This window comes from Meles meles, chromosome Y (assembly GCF_922984935.1).
Source record: "Meles meles chromosome Y, mMelMel3.1 paternal haplotype, whole genome shotgun sequence".
In the NCBI taxonomy this organism is placed as follows: Eukaryota; Metazoa; Chordata; class Mammalia; order Carnivora; family Mustelidae; genus Meles; species Meles meles.
Window position 1 is genome coordinate 8976319 of NC_060088.1, and position 7487 is coordinate 8983805.

The following is a 7487-nucleotide window of genomic DNA, read 5'->3' on the forward strand; positions in this document are numbered from 1 at the left end:
CAGTTCCACGTGTGAAAAAAATAAAGGAATAAAGGGTTGTTATGAGGGATAACGGCATTTAATGTCTATAAGGTGGCGTATGGTACGTGTTGTGCCTATGTATACTGTTATCATTTGAGAATGTACTTTCGCTACTCCATAAACTTTTTTTCCTGTAAGAACATGGTCCCATCCCACCTCACTTGATGCATGGAGACCATCCACAAATTGGCTCCATAAGCTCTCCTGGACTGTGATGCCAGGGCCTTAAGATACATTATACACTTACTAATGAAATTATTTTGCAGAGCACATCAACAGAACAAAGGCTTTTCTTGCTCCAGCCCAACCCCTTTCCCTAGGACTCCTTGTTCTTTTCCTCAAAAGCCTTCAGGCCTCCTACCATTGAGGAAAGGGCTTGCTTCTGAGACTGAGGGGGTTTCGTATGTTAAATCTGACAGCAGGAGTCTCCCAGCTGTCCCTACAGATAATGGAAGGCACACACGTCTCCACATAGCAGAAGGCACAGTCTTCTGCTGGCACATCCATACCTGTGTCTTCTTCATTGGTACCACTTGGGTGGTGAAGGATACCACCCAAACCTCACCCAGGACTGTTCAACATTCTGCCCTCTGGAGGATTTTCTTTCACCCCCAGCCCAGGGATGTGCCAGAGAGGGGCTGTGCTGTTGCAGCTGTCTACTTTTAGGTGGTGTCTATGTATAGCGTAGAACTGTCTGAGACCAGGCCTGAGTCTTTCTCAGTCAACCGATCGTAGGAACCCCCTGCGGCAAGCAGTTCAGGCTTTCAGAAGGCAGTGTAGCAAGAGTGGGGATCACAGGCATTTGGGCCACGAGGTCATCTAATTTCCTTGTGCTTTTACAACTTCCTTGGGCCTGATCTCAGGTATACCACTTCCATTTGATGATGCAATGTTGCTGTGCATGCCCAACTTTATGGCCTAATGGGTCAGATAACTCCCCGTTCATAATGGGCATATGAGGTTCCATCATTATTCCACGGTCCAGTTCCTATATGGTAGTCTCTGCTAATGCCCAGTAACAGACCAAAGGCTGGTTCTCAAAGGCAGAGTAAGCATGGCAGGGGTTTACTAAAACATTCTAAGGGACTGTGCTACAGGTCACATGTACAACCCTATCAAAGGCTCCAAAGAGTATCCCTAGCTGCCACAGACCAAGCCCCATTGAGTCTGCTAGATTGTACGTCTCACATACACAGAGCACTTTGCAGGGGTGTCTGGAACTGTTGCAGAATTTTCTGCTGCTGTGGGCTCCTAAAACCAGCAACTTCTTGGGCCACCCAACAAATTGATCAGAGTAACACACCCAAAAGAGTAATTGGCCCTTCAAATTCAGACTCAATAAACATTATGTATCCTTTTTTAGTTAAAAGACAGACCACGTGCAACTATTACTCATCTTAGGAGAGATATATCAACAAGCTTCATTCACATAAACTTGTGAAGGCTGAGAAATCCAAGCTCTGTAGTCCAGATCTGCAAAGACAAGACTCTAGATGGCCAACAGTTTAGTGTAAGTCCAAAGGCTTGAGAAGCAAGAAAGTTATTCCAGTTGGAGTCTGAGTCCAAAGCAGGGCGAGACCCATGACCCAGCTTGAATATAGGCTGAGCCAATTCTTTAAGCCCAGCGTTTTTGTTCAATTCAGGTCATCGACAAGTTGGCTGAGGCCTACCTGTGTTTTAAAAAAAAAAAAAAAAAAAAAAGACAATCTGCCTCTTTTAGTCTAGAAATTCAAATGGTAAACTCATCCAGAAACACCTTCTCAAACACCTCCGAAAATCATGTTTAACGAAATCTCTAGGCATCCTGTGGCCCACTTAAGATGACACATAAAATCCAACATCTTGATAACTGCTCAGGGTTGCAGGAGAGGCTTGATCAGGTTGAGATTTAAAAGGTTGGGTGAGCCTGCTGTTGGGTGTTATGGAGGGCACATATTGCATGGAAAACTGGGTATGGTGTATAAGCAATGAATTCTGGAACACTGGTAAAAAATTTTAAAAATGAATAAAAGTTAAAAATAAACAAAAGAAGATTGTGCTCTTGGATTTTGACACCTGAGTGAAGGTGAGTCCTTTGCTCAAAATTTTGGCATGGCCTCCCTTCTTAATGATGTAATTACCAGAATCCTTGCTGAATCATCCAAACCTGATAATCATATTCCACTTATCCTTCTGACCTAACTTCTGCTACTTCCTCCTTTACTCATTCTTTTTAACTTTTTACACATTCCTTGCGAGGTGAAAAAGCTGTACATGAACAGGCATTAGGAGATGCGGTGCTCAAAACTTGGTTTGAAAGTGGGTTCTCTTGTTCCTAACATAGATTTGACAGTAATGAGGTCATCCTCACTAATTTGCTTCCCGGGACAATTAGGCTTCTATGGGCAAATAAACCCAAGTTCGGTCTGGGGTGGGGATAAAAGTGTATGATGGGTAAGTGTACAACGACTTCCCTCCTACACTCATTTCAGGTTGCAGTTATATCTCTGTAGATTCCATGAAACATGTGTCCTCAGTTTAAAGGAATAAATTCACATCCTTCTGGACAATGATTGAAACTAGGGAATTAGAAGGCCAGTGGGAAACTGGGAGGATATGTCTGTTACAGACAATTTGTAGATTGTATCAGGCTCAACATAAGCAGGTGCTTCTGGTTTCATATATTGATTTTGATGTTGTAGGAAATTATGTTTAATATACAGGGTTTTTAAATTTGGATTTTAACTATAAAATTTTATTATGAACATTTTCATGCACTCCGAACAACCCATTATACATTATTTTTTTCTTTTTAGTAAAATTGTGATAAAATATATGTAACATAAATTTACCATTTTAACTATGTTTAAGTGTGTGGCTCAGTGGCATTAACTGTATTCATATTTGTGGCAAACATCACCATCATCCATATCTGGAACTTTAGTACTCTTCAAATTGGCCTTGCTCCAGTCCCTGGCAACCACTATTCTACTCTCTATGAATCTGACTACTTCAAACTCATATAAGTGGAATTGTACAATTGCATTTGTTCAAACTTCCTTTCCATTTAAGATTGGAGAGTAGTCCTTTGTGTACCAATTTTGTCCATTTATCTATGATGGACACTTACTCATTACTTCTTAAGAAAACGTGAACCATGTTGTTAATTCCTCAAAACATAAAAATGAAAACAAACATAAAAGTACTGCTTGAAGAATTCTTATAAAGGTCTAAATAAAATTTACTGTGGAACCAAAAAAAAAAAAAAAAAAGAATTCTTATAAAGATAATACACTCATGCATCAGGATTGGAATACACCATAGCCATCTTTCCAGAAGATCTTTTGATGCTCCTTTCTGGATACTAAATCCTTAGAGTTTAGATGTAAAGTTTTGCCTGTTTCTGACCAATAAGTAAATTGCAACACAACGTACTTTTTTTAAGTTTATTTTTTTAAACCTTATTTAAATTCTAGTTAACACATCTGGTAATACTGGTTTCAGTGTAGAATTTAGTGATTCATCATTTACATATAACACCCAGTGCTCATCATAACAAGTGTCTTCCTTAACATTTATCACAAATTTAGCCCATCCCTGCCTACATCCCATAGATTATTTTTACTCAACTTATTAAAAAAAATGTTTGGGCATCGTGGTGTTCTCGTTCATTAAGAGTCTGCCTTCGGCTCAGGTCATGATCCCTGGGGCCTGGTATTGTGCCATGCACCGGGCTCCCTGCTAGACAAGAAGGCTGCTTCTCCCTCTCCCACCTCCCTTACTTGTGCTCCCTCTCTCACTGTGTATCTCTCTGTTAATAAATCTTTAAAAACAATGTGGGGCACATGGCTGACTCAGTTGATAGAACATGCTACTCTTGATCTGGGGGTTGTGGGTTTGAGCCCCATGTTGTGAGGAGAGATTAATTTTTTTTTGTAAATTTAAACAATAAAAAATTATGGGCATTTATAAGAATTATTATTAACAACCATAGTACAATGAGCTCCATGTATCCATCAGGGAGGTTCAATAACCTTAAAGTCATGGCCAGTTTGGTTAATAGCACTGTATTACATTGAAATCAAGTTGGAACACTATACGATATTTTTAAGTTCTTCAATATATTTCTCTAAAACAAAGGACTGTACATCCTACAAAACAATACCATCACTATCACAACTATTTTTTAAAAAGTTTAAAAACCCTCCTTTCATTCATTTACGTGCATTTAAATAATTAAACTTACGTTAATATTTTGTCATATTGTATTTTTTTTCCTTTCCCTCTGGAATAGCTTTAAACAATGTGACATGTAACACAATGCTTATACCGCTTTAATTTGAATCTGTAAAGAATAACCCTGTTACAGAGCTGTAATTCTATCATTACACTTAAATTTAACGTCTGGGTTTCATGAGGTAGACTGTGTTTTATTTTCCTAAATTGCAGCCACGCTCTCTTTGAAATTGTTTGGCAGGTGAAATGCAAGTCTCTCAAAGAAAGAATAGATTTTCTTCCCAAAAGGGGCTACACATGGAGTGACACTGAATAGTTGCATTGGTTATTTCTCTCCTCTCCAATACTCATAGATACTTTTGTATTTGTGCGAATCCAAATTTGGCTATGAAAGGGATTCATCAATGGTCTCCATTAATAGGTCACTCAGCTGTGTTTCCTGACCCGCATCACTGCCCGTTCTACCAAACTTCTTGCCTACCAAAAAACCACCTGCATGTTTGCTGGAAGTTAGGCTGGCTTTTTACATGAAAAAAGAAACTGATTATAGGCATAGAATCAGCAGAAGATGCCATAGTCCTTGCAATGCAGCTGGAACTTTAATTCAGTAGAGGCAGTGATTGTACCCTGAGTATGACATCTCAACTGCCCTTTAAGCATGATATAATATCCTTATGTATTTCTAACCACAGTCTTTAGCTTAAAATCTAATTTGCCCGATATGAAAATTGCTACCCCAGCTTTCTTTTGAGGTCTGTTGGCATGAAAAATTGTTCTCCCATCCCCTCACTTTTAGTATCTTTAGGTTCAAAATGAGTCTCTTGTAGACAGCATATGGATAGGCCCTTTCTTTCATCCAATCTGCAACCCTGTTCCATTTCATGGGAGCATTTAGGACCTTCATATTGAGAGTGATCATTGAAAAAGATGATTTTTTTTTTTTGTCATCAAGTTGCCTGTGAAGCCCTTGTTTCTACAGACTGTAATTTTCTGTTTTATATCTTGATCCATTTTAGAGTCCTGCCCCTTAATATTCCTTGCAGGATGGCTCGATGGTCAGATATTATTTCAGCTTCTGCCCATCTTAGAAGCTCTCTCCATCCATTCTGAATGACAGCCTTGCTGGATAAAATATTCTTGGCCACATGTTCTTCTCATTCAGTACCCTGAATATGTCTTGCCAGCCCTTTCTGGTTTGCCAGGTTTCTGTGGACAGGTATGACTTATTCTGATGTTCCTCCCTCTGTATGTAAGAAATATTTTCCCTCTCACTGCTTTCAAGATTGTTTCCTTGGATCTAAGATTTGAGAATTGCATTATTATATGTTGTCATGTCGGTGTATGCTCATTGATCTTGGGAGGGGTCCTCTCTGTCTCGTGGCACAAATGCTTATTTCCTTCTCCAGATTAGGGGAGTTTTTAGCTAAGATGTGCTGAAATATATATTTGAGACCTCTCTCTCTCCACCCCTTCACAGATCCCAATAATTCTGATATTGGAATGTTTCATTCTGTCACTAAACTCTGTTTGATTGCTTGGGTTTTAATTTGTTTTTCCCATGCCAACTCGAGTCCCATCATTTCTATCATCTTTTTTTTTAATTTATTTATTTTTTCAGCGTAACAATATTTATTGTTTTTGCACAACACCCAGTGCTCCATGCAAAACGTGCCCTCCCTATTACCCACCACCTGTTCCCCCAGTCTCCCACCCCTGACCCTTCAAAACCCTCAGGTTGTTTTTCAGAGTCCATAGTCTCTTATTGTTCGCCTCCCCTTCCAATTTTTTTTTATAAACATATAATGTATTTTTATCCGTATGGGTACAGGTCTGTGAATCGCCAGGTTTACACACTACACAACACGCACGATAGCACATACCCTCCCCAATGTCCATAACTCCCTCCCCCTCTCCCAACCCCACCTCCCCCCAGCAACCCCCAGTATGTTTTGTGAGATTAAGAGTCATTTATGGTTTGTCTCCCTCCCAATCCCATCTTGTTTCATTTATTCTTCTCCTATCCCCCAACCCCCCATTTTGCTTCTCCATGTCCTCATATCAGGGAGATCATATGATAGTTGTCTTTCTCCGATTGACTTATTTCACTAACCATGATACCCTCTAGTTTCATCCACATCGTCGCAAATGGCAAGATTTCATTTCTTTTGACGGCTGCATAGTATTCCATTGTGTATATATACCACCTCTTCTTTATCCATTCATCTGTTGATGGACATCTAGGTTCTTTCCATAGTTTGGCTATTGTAGACATTGCTGCTATAAACATTCGGGTACACGTGCCCCTTCGGATCACCACGTTTGTATCTTTAGGGTAAATACCCAGCACTGCAATTGCTGGGTCATAGGCTAGTTCTATTTTCAACTTTTTGAGGAACCTCCATGCTGTTTTCCAGAGTGGTTGCACCAGCTTGCATTCCCACCAACAGTGGAGGAGGGTTCCCCTTTCTCCGCATCCTCGCCAGCATCTGTCAGTTCCTGACTTGTTAATTTTAGCCATTCTGACTGGTGTGAGGTGATATCTCATTGTGGTTTTGATTTGTATTTCCCTGATGCCGAGTGACGTGGAGCACTTTTTCATATGTCTGTTGGCCATCTGGATGTCCTCTTTGAGAAATGTCTGTTCCTGTCCTCTGCCCATTTCTTGATTGGATTGTTTGTTCTTTGGGTGTTGAGTTTGCTAAATTCCTTATAGATTTTGGATACTAGCCCTTTATCTGATATGTCATTTGCAAATATCTTCTCCCATTCTGTCAGTTGTCTTTTGGTTTTGTGAACTGTTTCCGTTGCTGTGCAGAAGCTTTTGATCTTGATGAAATCCCAATAGTTCATTTTTGCCCTTGTTTCCCTTGCCTTTGCCGTTGTTCCTAGGAAGATGTTGCTGCAGCTGAGGTCGAAGAGGTTGCTGCCTGCATTCTCCTCAAGGATTTGGATGGATTCCTTTCTCACATTGAGGTCCTTCATCCATTTAGAGTCTAATTTCATGTGTGGTGTAAGGAAGTGGTCCAATTTCATTTTTCTGCATGTGGATGTCCAATTTTACCAGCACCGTTTATTGAAGAGGCTGTCTTTTTTTCCATTGGACATTCTTTCCTGCTTTGTCGAAGATTAGTTGACCATAGAGTTGAGGGTCTATTTCTGGCCTCTCTATTCTGTTCCATTGATCTATGTGTCTGTTTTTATGCCAGTACCATGCTGTGTTGATGATGACAGCTTTGTAATAGAGCTTGAAG